Raw genomic sequence first — 16,647 nt, 5'->3', positions numbered from 1 at the left:
AGTTTTAAAAAATTTGTTAAAATCTGTGGTTCTAAAAATACTCTTAATTAATCATTTGAAGGTGAAAAAAGCATTTTTAAAATGTTTCTTCCAATTAGATACTTTTTTGACTTAAAATTATGTTGAACAAAAACATAGTAGTTGTATAACTATGGGGTTGTGGATGATATTTTAACAAGTTTTCTAGTTTTCATTAAAAATAAAATCAATGGGATGCCTGGGTGGCTCAGTGGTTGGGTGTCTGCCTTCGGCTCAGGGAGTGATCCTGGAGTTCTGGGATCCAGCCCCACATCAGGCTCCCTGCATAGAGCCTGCTTCTCCCTCTGCCTGTTTCTCTGCCCCCCCCCCCCCCCCGTCTCATGAATAAATAAATAAAATATTTTAAAAATCTATGATAACATTAGAACAATTTATATTTTATCTTTGAAGTTTGCTATAATTTATATAGGTCATTAATGTGGCAGTAGATAATTTATTCAGTAGAAATTTCTAGAACTTGATGGTCTAAATAACCAAACACACAGAGTAGTATCTGTTTTGGACAGAGGACTTTCAGGGCCAAAGCTGTTTTCCATCTGAGAAAGTGTCTTTTTTACATGAAGCCTGATGTATATTAAGGTCAGCGCTGAGTAGATTGTGGCTTGAATGATGGTGAATAGTAGTGACACACTGCAGCTCAAAAAATAATAAATGGTTTTAAAGATCTGGCTAGCCACAAGTTAATAGAATTTTATCTACCCTTTGACCTTCAATTCATATCATCAGATTATCCGAAGGATATGGGAAGAGACATTTAAAAAAAAAAATACGGAATGCTTCACAAATTTGCATGTCGTCCTTGCACAGGGGCCATGCCGATCTTCTTCCAATTTTAGTATATGTGCTGCTGAAGTGAGCACAAGAGATACCTTTTCAAATATAGGCACACCATACAGATAGTCTCCCTGCAGGGTATGAGTTTCTCAGTACAACACCTTTTTGTTTTTAATACCCAGACTTCATAGAGCATGGGAGTCTTTCACTACAGTTTTTTAACTGATATTTACAAGGGCAAAATTTATATTTTTTCAAAACATAATGCAGCTTTTAAAACAAAATGATAATGCAAGGAAAGTCCTGAATGACATTCCAGATAAGTAGGTAGATCATCAGAGTCAGGAGTAGGTGATTTGAACAACTCACCAAATGGTTGCTGAGGGGGATTGGCTTCTGGAGGGTGCCACCATTGTGGGAGGCCACTTTGCTTTACTGCACACAGTTGCTGTTAACCTGCTTTGTTTTTACTTAAGTCAGGAAGTAGTGTTTAAACATTATAACAGACTGATACAATAGTTATCAAGGCATTTTACCTTGTTTTAGTTTCATTTTAAGAAGTCTGAAGGTTTTGAGTTGATGTGTAGCATTTTAATTTTTCTCACTTAAAATAATGGGAAATATGCTTCATTTTGCATTTTTATTGTGATAAGATTCAGGAACAGATTACTGCTATTAGCTGGGAGATGCTTGTATTACTATTGTTTCCTGATATTTAATTAACCAATGATACGATTAAAAATTTTTTTTTTCATTTATTATTTGAGAGGGAGGGGAAGAGTGAGCAGGAGAGAGAGTAGCATCAGTGTGGGGAGAGGCAGAGGGAAAGGGACAAGTGGACTCTGTGCTGAGCATGGAGCCTGACGTAGGGCTGGATCCCAGGACACCAGGATCATGACCTGAGCTAAAGGCAGACACTTAACTGACTGAACCACCCAGGCACCCCCATGGTATGACGGTTCTTGAGGTGTATTGAGTGTGTTTTCTATGGCCTCTTTTATTTTTTTAAGGTTTTACTTAAATTCCAGTTAAGATACAGTTGTTACATTAATTTCAGGTGTATAATCTAGTGATTCAGCACTCTTAAGTACAACAGCCAGTGGTCATCATGAGGAGTGCACTCCTTAATCCCCATCACGTATTTCACCCCTCTCCCCACCGTGTCCCCTCTGGTAACCATCAGTTCTGTATAGTTAAGAATCTGTTTCTTGGTTTGTCCTATAGCCACTTTTCTAGATGTCTTTCATCTTTCTGCTGCCCACTATATTTTAAATTGATCTTTGTAGTTCTTACTTAGGCATAAATTTGAGTTTTGGGGTAAATAATAATAATCATAATGCATGTATAACTTCTTATCTCCTTTGCAATATTGATGTTTTTTAGTCCTATGATATAATGTTGCTCTATTATTTACTGGTAATGATGGATTGCCTTACTCTAATATTTATCAATTTTCCTTTGTATTTTTATTTCATTTATTTCATTTTGACTTTTATAATGATCCCCTCTTATGTGTGCATAAAATTTATTATACTAGACCGTAAACCAATTTTTAAAAGACTGCAAAAACTGCATTCATTCGCTCATTCATTCAACAGATATTATTAAATGCTTAATATTTAGTCACGATTTTTCTAGCCACTGAGAATCAGTGAATAAAGAACATAAGATCCCTGTTCTGTGGTGGTGGAGATGAAATAAAGATATACCATTAGTAGGCCACTGAACACAATGTGGCAGGACCAAGAAAAGTTTAAAAAAAACAAAGCCCAGGGATCCCTGGGTGGCGCAGCGGTTTAGCGTCTGCCTTTGGCCCAGGGCGCGATCCTGGACACCCAGGATCGAATCCCATGTCAGGCTCCTGGTGCATGGAGCCTGCTTCTCCCTCTGCCCCCCCCCCCCCTCTCTGTGTGACTATCATAAATAAAAAAAACAAATTTAAAAAAAAAACAAAAAACAAAAAAACAAAGCCCAACTATTTGGTGATACAAAAGAGTAACTTTCAATTTTTATTAGGTAAAAGGAAATCAGGACTATAATTAAAAATGTTTGTAAAATAGTGTGAATTCAAATACTGTATCAGTATCCAGAATTGAACCAAAGGTCATTGTATCCCTCGGGATTCAGAGTAGCTACGTATAAGAGATCTGCAAAGAGCGAGTGGTTATCAAGTTAGAAATGCTTTTTTTTCTAATGTCAACAGAAGCCTCAAAATAGGTGAACCAAACACTTAATATGGTATCTATGAATTAGGAGAAAATATGTATGTTGGTCTCTGTTCCTGGGTCCTGGCACAGAGCTCCTAGAACCTTTGTAATTTCCTAAGTGGTAAGAGTATTGGAGCATCTTTTGTTCTAGTATTTGATTTTTGACCCCAGGGCCTGACACAGCTCCAAAATCCCTTGGAATTTCCTGGTGATATATATCAGTGTCTTTTTCTAATGAGGTTGCCTTTCAGTGGCTTCTGGATGGGGGCTGGTCACCAGAAAGACCAAGCTTGGAATCTTCAGCCCCATATGTCCTTCTCTTCAGAAGGAAGGAGGGCTGAATATGGAGTCCGTGATCTCTCATGCCTATGTGAGGAAGCTTGCAAGAACTCCAGGGTTCAGGGAGCTTCTGGGTTACTCAACACATGGAGGTGCTGGGAGAGTACATGGCTAGAGAGGATATAGAAGCTCCTTGCCGCTTCTCACACACTTTGTGCTGCACATCTCTTCTACCTAGATGTTCATCTGTATCCTTTATCATATCCTTTCATAATAAGCTGGCATACAGTAAGTAAACTGTTATCTTGAGTTCTGTGAGCTGCTGTAGCAAATTAATCAAACCTAAGGAGGTTTTGGGAATTACCATTTTATTTTTTTATTTTTTATTTTTTTTGGGAATTACCATTTTATAGCTGATCAGAAGCACTTGGACTTGCAATTGACATCTGAGGGGGGACAGTTTTGTGGGACTGAGCCCTTAACCTTTGGGATCTGGCTTTGTCTCTAGGTAGATAGGGTCAGAATTGAGATAAATTGTAGGACACCCAGCTGGTGTCACATAATAGCTTTGTATGGGAAAAATTCTCCCACATGGGGTTGGAATGTTATGAATGTGGTAGTAGTATGATAGTAAAGGAGAAATAGAGTTTTACTCAGTGGCTTCATAGTATCATCAGAGACCCAGGTTCTTGGCTTTCTCCTCTGACATTCAGCATAGGACTTCCATGCTGAAGTTTATTACTTCATGGTCCAAAATGCTTGCTAGAGCACCAGTCATCATATTGGCATTCCAGCCTTCATTTTGAGCAGGCAGTATAAGGACAGATACAAGAAGGGCACATCTTCTTTTTAAGATGATTTGTAGAACTCTTCCATTTACATCTTATTGGCCAGAATTTGGTCCCTTAGCACATCCTGCTAAGGGAGGCTGGGAAGTATCATCTTTTAGCTGAGTGTACTATTGTCCCTAAATAGTTCAGGCATTCTGCTTGATAAGGAAGAGGGGGAGAGTATTAGCAGATGACTAGCAATCTGCATCTGTGGACTAAGTATGAAATATAAATGTTAGACACATGACAGCAAAATAAGTTTATTGAGAGGAAGAAAATATTCAAGATAAAAGAAGTCAATTAATTTGGAGTTTTGAAAAGCCCCTGATGTTTACATATGGAAGATTTTTGATGACCATTACCAAAGTAATCTCAGTGGTTTGGTGGAGATGGAAGGCAGGTTGTATAATGTTTGTGAGGATAGAAAAAATTGGTATCTTGGGAGGAGAAGGGAGACAAAGTTTTGGGATTCATTTGGGGTGAAGTGTGTTTCTTGCTTGATTTGAAGTGGAAGAGGCCTGAAGAAGAACATGTAGGTAGAGGGGAAGATGTAGAGATACTTGATCTTTATATATCCCAAATAGAGGTAGGTTTTATTTCAAATTTCTAGATTAATGGTTTCATTGGTGCCTTAGGATTCTTGCATTATTGTAATGTATGTGTTAAGACAAATAATATTCATCATACTCATCAGCACATTGTTTTTAGTAAAATTTTTTTCAAAAAAATTAGTGATAGTCCTGGTTATCACATTGACATTAAGGTCACTTAACAATGCTTATTTAAGAGGTAGAATTATTTGTCCTAGTGTGCATAAGTCATGGATTTTTCACCTGACAAATGGTTGGGGAGGGACATAGCAAGGGCACCCAAGAAGTATTTGAAAAAATTACCGTCACATTCAATTTGTTTTTACTGATATTTACTTTGGATTTTCAGAGTGTATTAAGGGAATATTTACTTGTTAATCAAAAGTGATTTGGGCTTAGAAATGATTGAGATGCATTGCCACAAATGGGTATCTGGGAGCCATCAGCCCTCCATCACTAAGAGGCCATTCTTTCCTGCCACTTTGTAGACTTCATCCTTTCTAATTTCTTTCAAATGGAATAATTTAAAGCCATTCACCTCAAGGCTCATTTGAAAAATTTTAGCTTAGGTGTTGCCACTTCAGAGATTAGAGTTGAACCTTTTTATGAGAGTCGTTGTGTTTGATTTATGAAAAGAGGAGGAAAGGGAAATTAAAAGAATGGTCAGAAGCTAATTTCTTCTGCTTATTGAAACCAGAAAGAAGGAAGCATTTTATCAAACTGACATTTGAAGACCTTTATTAGTGCATTTGGGAAATGAAGATAGTGGAGACTCTGAGTTCGGTTTGATTTATGGCACTGGGAAGATAACCTGCTTCTGTGACGTGGTCCATAAGAAGCCAGTACATGTGGCAGAAGTTCATTTGCCACCTTCAGAGCAGTAACAAAAATGATGCCATTAGTTCCTTCCTAGTCTGAGATATTGGATTAAAATAAATACCATACATATTCAGTCATTTGCACCTTCACTTCATCCAGCCACACGGTGGGGAAAAAAGGTGTTTTGCCTGTAACAAGCTAGAAATGTTACAAACCACATAAATAGAATTTGAGCAACCGTTAGAGTTTATTAGCTTCATCTCCACCAGTTTTAAGAATCTTACTGATGAGACAGCTTGGGAGCCTGGCATTGCATCTCAAGATGTCTGGAGACACCAACCTGGTGCAGAAAATAAAAATAAAAGGTAGAGCAGTGGAGGTTTTTGGATGATAGGGACAAAAGAACTTTCACTGCATGATACCTCATTCTGCATTAGCATAAAGAGCATTTCTGTGTTCTCCTGTGCCCGGCTCAGGATGGAAAATTATCCTCTTTTGACTTTATGTACTTCGAAAATACCTGGTAGACATTGATGACCCTGGAGAATCCCTCAGTTGTGGGTGCATTTGTGTATTTCTAACTCATTACCATGAAAGTGCATCTCTCTTTTTCCCAGGGGTAAGGCAGTGATCATTTTGAAATTCCAGGTTGCCAGTTTCTGGGGATGTTGGCATGCAGGGGCTGAGGACAAGGATGGAGTAGAGAAGTATACCAACCACCTCCTGCCGTCTTTTTAGATGGTTCCACTTAGAGGAATTGCATTTTGAATACATCAATTCTTTGCTGAAAGTAAAGATTATATCCTAAAAAAAATCCATTAGAAAGAGTCACATTTGAAGAATTTAGCATTTAAAGCAAAATTTAGATTGAAGTTGGGAATTATAGTGAATCAGTGAAAGCCCTTATAAATACTGTGTTCATAGGGAATATTAATAACATTTTATAAATCTTTAATTAGTAATGGGTACTGTTCAGTTAATTTCTACTTCTCTGTTCTTGGCTTGCATTACTATTTTCAGACTCCCCTACAGTAAACCACATGATAATTGCAAATTTGTTTTGTTCTGTGTTTATGCATAGTAAATAAAGCCTTTGCTTTTTTTCTTCCTGTTTGACCCATGGCTAAATTGTTGACTTCAGGTTTCACTGTGGCTCAAGAAACCCAGAGAATAGGGTACTTGAAATGAAAAGCCTGGGAATAAATTTTATCTAATCCATTTAGTTTGTCGTATTTTAAAATGTTCTCCTTAACACAGAGTTAGCTTCCTATGTGACACCTATGGTAACTTTATCCCAGACCTCACCAGAATCTATAGAAATTAGAAATTTCTGTCTCCTAATAGGTTCTAAAGTATATTTTAAAGCCTGGATTTGTTTTGTTCTTTTGTCCCTATCATCCAAAAACCTCCACTGCTCTACTTTTTATTTTCTGTCCTTTTTTCTCTTACTAATACCTAGGTCTTTCTTTTTTGGTAACATCTCCCTTAGTAGTGATTCAGAAAATACTGTACAGGGCAGCCCTGGTGGCTCAGCGGTTTAGTGCCGCCTTCTGCCCAGGGCCTGATCCTGGACACCCGGGATCAAGTCCCATGTCAGAGGAGCCTGCTTCTCCCTCTGCCTGTATCTCTGCCTCTCTCTGTGTGTCTTTCATGAATAAATAAATAAAATCTTTAAAAAAAAAAAAAGAAATTACTGTATATTCTCATTTAAGTGTTCGCAGTTAAGGAAAATATGAATCTACAGGTGGTAGAATTTTATAGACTAAGCACTGGTGATCAAGGAGGATTACTGTGTCTAGAGGTAGCATCTGAAAGCAGTTATTTCCCAGCCAGCATAGTAGAGACTGGTGTGAAGGGTGGGAAGCTACAGCCCGGGGCTCAACTCTGATTTGCTCCTGCTTTTGTAATAAAGTTTTACTGGAACACAGCCATGCTGCTTGTTTACATACTGTCTGTGGCTGCTTTCCTGTTAGAATGGCAGAGCAGAGTAGTTGCCACAGAGACCATTTAGTTCCCAAAGCCTAACACAGAACAACTTTGCGACCTCTGGATTGGACTCACCATTCAGGTGCAGGGGCCTTGGTGGCTCCCTGCCATGTCTGCAACTGCCGTTCTTGGTCCTCCTGAAATCCTGATAGGGATTCACTTGACACTACTTGCTTCCTGAAACTCTTTCCTCCCTGGGTGTCTTAGAGCATTTCAGTCTTCTCAGTTTCTTCATTGTTCCTTGCCACCTCCTCCCCCTTTAGGCTTCTCCTTGCCCCCTGTTATTGGACGTATTTCCCAAGCTTAAGTCTTTTTTAAAAAATATTTATTTATTCATTCATGAGCGACAGAGAGAGAGAGACAGAGACACAGACCGAGGGAGAAGCAGGCTCCATGCAGGGAGTCTGACATGGGACTTGATCCTGGGTCTCCAGGATCACGCCTTAGGCTGAAGGCAGCGCTAAACCACTGAGTCATCCAGGCTGTCCCCAAGCTTCAATCTTTGTCTCTTGTGATCTTGGTCGAGCACATCCTTTTGTGCTCCCCACACCCCATTCTCAAACCTGTTCCCACTTCTAAGTTCAGTTTCCTAACTAAATGTGCCTCCCAGACATACCTAGCTCCTGAGAATCTGGGTGGGCAAAACCCATCTCATCTGTGTTTTCAAGCCTGCTTTCCTCCTTGTCTCTCCTCTTCCTGTTAAGATGGCTGTTCTGCAATTACTCTTCACCAGAGAGGTCATTTTGACTCCCTGATTTACACTTACCATAGTTGAGATTAGCATCTTATGTTTCTTGGGTTTTCCCCATAACTACCAAAGCAATATTTGTGTAATTTATGACCTTTAGTCCTTTTTTCTTAAAGATTTTATTTATTCAAGAGAAACACATACACAAAGAGGCAGAGTAGGCAGAGGGATAAGCAGGCTTCCTGTGGTGAACCCAATGCAGGACTTGATCCCAGGACCCTGGGATCACGACCTGAGCCAAAGGCAGACACTAAACCACTGAGCCACCCAGGTGCCCCTCTTCTAGAAGTTTTATAGGTTTGCATTCTATATTTAGGGTTTTGTTTGTTTTGTTTTGGGGGGGGGGGTTGTGTGAAAGGTATAAAGTTTGTGTCTAAATCTATTTATTTATTTATTTATTCCCTCACTCACTCTCTCACTCAGTGTGGATGTCCAAATATCCTAGCACCATTTTGTTGAAAAGACTGTATTTTCTCAATTGAATTGCCTTTGTTTCTTTGCTAAAGATCAGTTGACTCTGTTTGTCTGGGTTCATTTCTCAGCTATTCTGATGGATCTATGTGTCTTTTTTTCACCAATGTTATACTATCTTATTTACTATAGCTTTACAGTAAATATTGAAAATGGATCATGTGAGTTCTCCAGCTTTGTTGTTCTTTAGAATTGTGTAGGTTGTTGTCTTTTATTGTTCCATTTAAACCTACATTGAGTTTGTCAGTATCTGTGAAATAGTTTGCTGAGATTATGGTTGAAATTGTGTTGAATCTATAGATCAAGTTGGGAAGAAGTGACATCTTAACAATATTGAGTCCTCTAGTTCATGAACACAGAATATTTCTCCTTTTATTTAGATTTTCTTTGATTTCTTTAATCAGATTTTCATAGTTTTCTACACATAGATCTTATATATAGTTTTGGTAGATTTATATATATCACATATTTTTGGGGCTATTGTAAATTTTTTTTAAAATTTCAAATTCTAGTTGTTCATTGCTGGCTGGTATATAGGAAAGCAGTTGAGTTGTACATTAATCCTCTATACTGTGATCTTGCTGTTCTCAATAGTTTTTTTGAGATATTCTACATAGACCGTCATGTCATCTACAAATAAAAAGTTTTATTTCTTCCTTTCCAATTTATATACCTTATATTTCTTTTTCTTGTCTTATTGTACTAGTTGGGTCTGTTACCCTGTTGAATAGGAGAGTTAATTTCTACTTCTCTGTTCTTTGTGTATTCTAACTCATTACCATGAAAGTGCATCTCTCTTTTTCCCAGGGGTAAAAAGAGAGGGGGCATCTTGGCTTACTCCCAGTCTTAGGGGGAAAGTGTCCTATTTCTTATAATTAAGTGTTCTATTAGCTGTGGGTTCTTTGTAGATATTCTTTATTGCTTGGAGGAAATTCCCCTTTATTTCTAGTTTGCTGAAGATTATAGAATGATAAATGTTGGCTTTTGTCAAATACTTCACTGCATTAATTTATATGATCACATGATTTTTCTACCCTAGCCTGTTATTTATTGTGTGATGTTGAGTGTTTTGAATACTACACCAGCCTTGGATACCTGAAATAAATCTCAAGTGGTCAGCATGTATATAATTATTTTATACATTGTTGGATTCAATTTGTAATGTTTTCTTTTTAAATTTATGTTCATGAGAGATATTGACCTCAATTTTTCTTTTTAAATGCCTTTATCTGGTTTTGATATTAGGGTAATGCTGGCCTCAGAATTCTATGAAAAGTGGTGCCTCTGCTTCTGTTTTCTAGAAGAGATTATGGTGGATTGATATCATTTCTGTCTTAAATGTTTGGCAGAATCCATCTGGGCTTGCTGCTTTCTGTTTTGGAAGGTTATTAATTATTCATTCAATTTCTTTAATATATATAGCCCTAATCATGATTTCCTCTTATGTGCATTTGGTCTTCAAGAAGTTTGTCCATTTCATCCATGTTACCAAATTTGTTTGCATAGAGGTATTCCTTTATTATTATTTTATTGTCCATGGGATCAGTATCACTACTGATCCCACTATAATTTTTGATCTTGGTAAGTTATGTTTTCTATCTTTTTTTTCTTGGCTAACCTAAGTAAAGGCTTATCAATTTTAATTGATTTTTTTTTTCTTCAGAGAACTGTGTTTTGGTTTTGTTGGTTTTTCTTTATTGGTTTTCCTTTTTCACTGTCATTGATTTCTGCCCTAACTTTTATTCTTTCTTCTACTTGGTCTAGGCTTAAATTGCTCATTATTCTCTACTTTACTAAAGTGAAGGCTTAGGTTATTGATTTTTTTCACTTAGGACTATGTCATTCATGACCTTTGTATAAATATTCGATTACACTGCATTTAATTGCTGCATACCTGTTCATCAAGTGGATTTGCTGTTAGTTTTTTTTTTTAACCTATCTACTATTAAATACCAGTGTGAAAACCTATGTACATCTTTGCTCGTATTTCTGATTACTTAGAATAAATTATAGAAGAGAATTTCCTGGGGTAAGAAATTATAATTATAAAGGTTTTAAATAGATATTGCCAAATTTGCCTTGTAAGTTTGTATTCCATGGTCTTGTCATCTCTACACATCTTTTGTACCAACTTCAGATATTAATATTCCATCATTACTCAGCTTTATAAAACAATAAAGTTGTTTCATTTTATGTGCGTTCTGATCTTAACGTTAATTTTCTTTTTTGTTGAAGTGTAACATGTATCGCTAAAGTACACAAGTCCTAATTAAGAATACAGCTTGATGAATCTTTAAATAAAATTGATCCACCTGTAATACCCTAAAGATCTCTTTCATGTCTCTTCCTCACTAGTACACACATACATGTGTGTGTGTGCATATCTAGCTGTTTATTTTAAGTATGGTATGAAACAGGGATTCTTTTCCTGTGTGTCGATAAGGGATTGAAGCAGCATCCATTGTTTGAATAATTCATTCTCTGCTCCATGATTTGTGATGGCTGCCTGTTATAATCACATTTTCATATATTCATGGATATTTCTAAGCTTTCCACGTGTTATATCGATTTTTCTTTGTCACATTGCCACTGGTTACTATAGCTTTATAAGACTTGATAGCACCAAAGACCCCTCCTCCTTTATCAAAATAGTTTTTCTTCAAAATTGTCTTGCTGATTCTTGGCACCTTAATACATTTTCATATTTATTTTAGAACCAGTTTGCCAGTGTTCATACACACAACCACATACACACACACAACTTTGGGATTACTGATTGAAATTGCATTGAATTTGTAGTTTAATTTGAGAAAGTTGCCATCCTTATGAAGTTACATCCTCCTCTGTTTATCACTTATTTTAAAGTTGCTTGTTTTATCACTTTATTATTCTTCTACTGGAATTTTTCTTTTTTTAAATATTTTATTCATGAGAGACACACACAGAGAGAGAGAGAGAGAGAGAGAGAGAGAGAGAGGGGCAAAGACACAGATAGAGGGAGAAGCAGGCTCCATGCAGGGAGCCTGACGTGGAACTTGATCCCAGGTCTCCAGGATCATGCCCTGGGCTGAAGGTGGCGGTAAACCACTGAGCCACCCAGGCTGCCCTGGAATTTATTTTCTAATTGTAAACTCTGGTTGGCTGTCTTTGGAGAATGTCAAATTTCCACACATCTTTTGAAATTGTTTGCAGGTTCTTCTTGAGTAGGAGGTTATTTTTGCTCACACGGGTGCTTTAATAGGCTGCTAGGTCCAATTACTGGTCACAAGGCTGTTTCGTTATATTTTTTCAGCTAGCTTTATCTACTTTTCATTTTTCATTTCATATATAAGGCAGTGGGGATGGGATGGCTCAACAGATGATGTATCCTTTTGACCATATGTCCATTATACATACTATTTGGTAAATAATGTGAATTAGGTAAGTAAGGATTTTGTATGAAAGGCTTAATTTTTGGCATTTTAGTTATTTGTATAGCAAATGCCATCTACCCTTCTTTCAGGCTCATCTTGCTGTTATTCCAGATTCACTTTCTTATGAGTCAGATATGAGCTAGAGTACTGTATACACAGGCACATCTTGTCACTGTTAAGCTTTCCAGGGAGGAAATTTTATAGGCTTACTTCATGGACTTAGTCACCTTCTAATGAGTCATTCCTCCCCCTCGCCCCCCCTCGCCAAGTTTAGGCATAAGGAGGGTAGTTGGTGGGTTAAAACAATCTGAACATTTATAAAATGTTTGCCTTTGGACAGTTAATTCCCCAGGAAGAGAGCCTTTAATATATAACATTTGGGACTTAATTAATTGTTACAAGTAATATTTCTGGAGAAATAGATCCATAGGATTTATTGAATTTAGGGATGTATGCTTTCTGACTTTTCCGTATTCCCTTCAGATTTACTTTCTCTCAGTAGTTTTGTGAGATGTGCTGTGGCTATATTGAGATAGCCTCCTCATATCATCTTCTGTATACTTGGATTCAGGTGTTTCTGCTTGTGTCTGCTTCAGGATGATGGATAGACCTTGCCTGTGGGAACATTGCCAGAGATTTTACTTTTTTGTCAATATCCACAGACATCTGAATTGATGTTGTTGCTTTGGTGATTGGAGTCTGTGTATGCACTCTGGTGTAGGCGGTAACATGATCTTTTCCTTATTGAGTTTTATGACATTGTTTATCTGACTTGTATTTACTCTTCTGTAGATAGGCTACCTCTCTCATTCCCCTTATGGCAGTGGCTTTAGACTTCTCAGTATAGATGTTCTCTCACATGGAAAGTAGAGAGAGTGGCCCTAAGATTTTGTGCTTATCTCCTTCTTCCTCTAGAAAACTTACCATTTATTCTTTCATTTATTTTTGTCTTTATTCTTTATATTTCTCTCCCTGATTCATCTTTTTTTTTTTAAAAAATATTTATTTATTCCTGAGAAACACAGAGAGGAAAGAGACAGAGACAGAGACAGAAGCAGGCTCCATGCAGGGAGCCCGACACTGGACTCGATCCTGGTCTCCAGTACCACGCCCTGGGCCGAAGGCGGCGCTAAACCGCCGAGCCACCCGGGCTGCCCTCCCTTATTCATCTTTTAAAAAAATTATTATTCTCATTCCTTTTCCTTGTATTGCCATGTTGTAAACTTCTGTATTAGTGGTTCTCAGAGCACAGGTCATTTTTTCAGACAGTGAAAACTCCTGTTAAAATTCTACTGGAGTCACCTCATCCACTTTCTTCCAGTCTCCAAAGGATGGAGAAACACTACTCCATATTTCTCTTAGGCTTTTTAAAAATTAATTAATTAATTAATTAATTAATTAATTTTTCTCTTAGGCTTTTCTGAAGTGTAAATATTGCTGCCTTTTTTTTGTTTAATCCTCTAATGGGAATTTTTTTCCCCTGCTTTTGGGTATTTATTAATAATCTGTCCTTGTCTCATTCAGCTGCCAGTGCTCTTAGCCTACTTTGTCCTTTGCATTTGCACTTCTTTCTCTTCTTGTGGCTCCTCAAGAGACGAACCCCTTTGCCCGTATGTCTGTTATATGCATTATAATATGTGGTTGCATGTGTGTGTGTGTGTGTGGTCTATTCTGCATCTATACATGGATCACATACCTTCCTCCTACTCCTTCACATAGGTAACATTTCCTGCATATTAACCATGTTGCCAAGAGAATGTCAAGCCCTTCTTGACATTCAAAAATTTCAAAAAAAGAAATTTTTTGCTGTGTAAGTAACTTGTAGAGGCACATGACTCTTCAAACTCCAGGCACACTCTGTGTCATATTTGTTTATATGCATGGTCTTCTGAGGCTTTGCAGAACCTAAGGCAAATATCCTTTTTTATATCCTTTACTCAATTTCTGGTCTCTGGGCAGGAGAATTTAGTTGAAGCCATCTGCTATAATGGATAATTGAGATCAGGGATATCAAGAGACTGTTAAGCTGATTCAGTCTCATCTCAAGAGTTCATACTACTAAAAAATGTGTGTGTATACATGTTTTCTGATCCCACAACCTTTGTTATATTTCCTTCCAAGCCTTATTTGTGTCATTAATAATACCATATATATACAGTTTTGTTTTTAGCCTTTTAAAAATTCAACATTATTACATAACAATTACTCCTCATCATTAAACATTCTCTTAAAACCAGTTCTTCTCAATAGGAACAAGTACAAAACACACATCCCCCTCCCCATTTCTTACCCCATTCTGAAAATAACATTTCCATTGAGCTCTTTCCTTTTGTTAGGAGAGTTTCTCAGCTATGTTAGGATTCATATCCACTGCTCTGAAATAATCAACTTTAGTGTTAAATAGCTATGTCATAAATTATCTTGTGCTTTCTTGAGATTGAAGCTCTTGAGAGTTAATAATACCTCATTATTATAAATAAAGCCAGAATGAATATTCTTATTCATCAGTATTTGTCCACAATTTTTATCATTTCCAAAGGCAAAATTTTTAGAAGTGCAATTATTGGGTCAACAGATTTGAGTATTTTTCAGGTTCTTTAATCATGTTGCCATGTTACTTTCCAAAATGTTTTTACTGAATTCTGCTTTTACCATCAGTGAGTGAGTACGCCTGTCTTGATAAACTCTAGGCTGCACTTGGATATTGCTATTTTAAAAAAATCTTTGCCAATTTGATAACCCAAAATGGTACCTCATTACTGCTTCAATTTGCATTTCTTTGATTACTAGTAACTCAGTACCATATTTTAGGAGACCATTTTATCTTGTTTTGACATAGCTTCAACTCGAGTTCGTCTTGAATTGCAACTGTCAAGATAAATCGTTGAAATTAAGAGCTGTAGTCCTGGGATATAATAACCTCATCCAGAATATGTAGCACTGAAAACTGCCTAATTAGAAACAACAGAATTCTGTGTAACTCACAGTTATATATTTTTAAACTTTTTATTATAGATTTTTTTAAATTTTTATTTATTTATGATATGCACACAGTGAGAGAGAGAGAGGCAGAGACACAGGCAGAGGGAGAAGCAGGCTCGACACAGGGAGCCCAACATGGGATTCGATCCCGGGTCTCCAGGATCCCGCCCTGGGCCAAAGGCAGGCACCAAACCACTGCGCCACCCAGGGATCCCATAGATTTTTAAAACACAGGAAAAAGAGAATAATAGAATGAATTCCTCTATGACCATGATCTTCACTTTGACAACTATTGGCACTCTTCATTTCTTGTTTCATCTGTCTCTTTTCTGTTTTGAGGGTGGAGAAGGCATTGGAATATTTCAAGTCAAATAAATATATCACTTTATTCATGAATACGTGTGTATATAACATAGAAGGGCTTTAAAAAAATGAATGACTTTTCCCAGCATTTTGCATGTATTTTATCTCTTAAAGGATTTATTACTAGAGTATATCATATGTACAGAAAAGTGCACAGAGCTTAAGTGGACAGCTTGGTGAATTACTACAAAATGATCACACCTCTATATTCAGCAGCAAGCTTAAAAAATACAATATTAAGAGCACCTTCAGAGTCACCTTTTTATACCATTCATCTTCCCTCCTGGTCATAAGCCCCTCTTCTGTCTAAAACTAATCACCATTTGACTTCTAATATTGTAAGACAGTTTACTCTGGTTTTGAGCTTTATAGAAATGGAATCATATGGTACAGAACTGACCCTTGAACAATGCTGGGGTTGGGGTGCTGACCCCTTGTGCAGTTGAAAATCTTTATATAATTTTTGCCCCCCCAAAACGAGCTACTAATAGCTTGCTGTTGACCAAAAGCCTTACCCATAACATAGTTAATTAACACATATTTTGGGCAGCCCTGATAGCCCAGGGGTTTGGTGCCGCCTTCAGCCCGGGGTGTGATTCTGGAGACCTGGGACCCACATCAGGCTCCCTGCATGGAGCCTGCTTCTCCCTCTGCCTGTGTCTCTGCCTCTCTCTCTCTCTCTGTCTTTCATGATTAAATAAATAAAATCTTTAAAAAAAACCTAACACCTATTTTGTATATGTAGTATGTACTGTATTCTTACAATAAAGTAAGCAAGAGAAAGACAAATGCTATTAAAGTCGTAAGAAAGAGAAAATACATGTCTAGTACTTACTGTAAGAAATTCAGTAAGTCGATGTATGCAGTTCACATGCATGCTGCTCAAGGGTCAGCTGTATTTTGCTTTATGTTATTAGATTTGTCCTTGTTGTATATAGCTGTAGTCCATTCATTTTTCTATTTCATTATATAAATATGCTACAGTTCATCTATTTTACTGTTGAAGAATAGTCATTTGTTCCAGTTTTTGGCTATCCCAAATCATCCTGCAAGTAGTATTCCTGTACGTGTCTTTTGGTGTATGTATTTGTTCTTTAATGTTGGCTGTATATCTAGGAATGGAATTCCTGGATCATTCGATATGCA

At 37.2% G+C, this 16,647-nt stretch overlaps 1 protein-coding gene and 1 pseudogene across 5 annotated transcripts in view; one reads left to right on the top strand and one right to left on the bottom strand.

Annotated features, from left to right (window-relative positions):
• Nucleotides 1-16,647, top strand: part of LOC140639123 (S-adenosyl-L-methionine-dependent tRNA 4-demethylwyosine synthase TYW1) — a 239,312-nt gene that overhangs the window by 142,740 nt on the left and 79,925 nt on the right. The gene's annotated exons all lie outside the window — the stretch shown is intronic.
• Nucleotides 802-899, bottom strand: LOC140639218 (U6 spliceosomal RNA; annotated as a pseudogene).

Source organism: Canis lupus, chromosome 8, assembly GCF_048164855.1.
Source record: "Canis lupus baileyi chromosome 8, mCanLup2.hap1, whole genome shotgun sequence".
In the NCBI taxonomy this organism is placed as follows: domain Eukaryota; kingdom Metazoa; phylum Chordata; class Mammalia; order Carnivora; family Canidae; genus Canis; species Canis lupus.
Note: the sequence above shows the minus strand (reverse complement) of the source record. Positions and strands in the feature narration are given on the sequence as shown.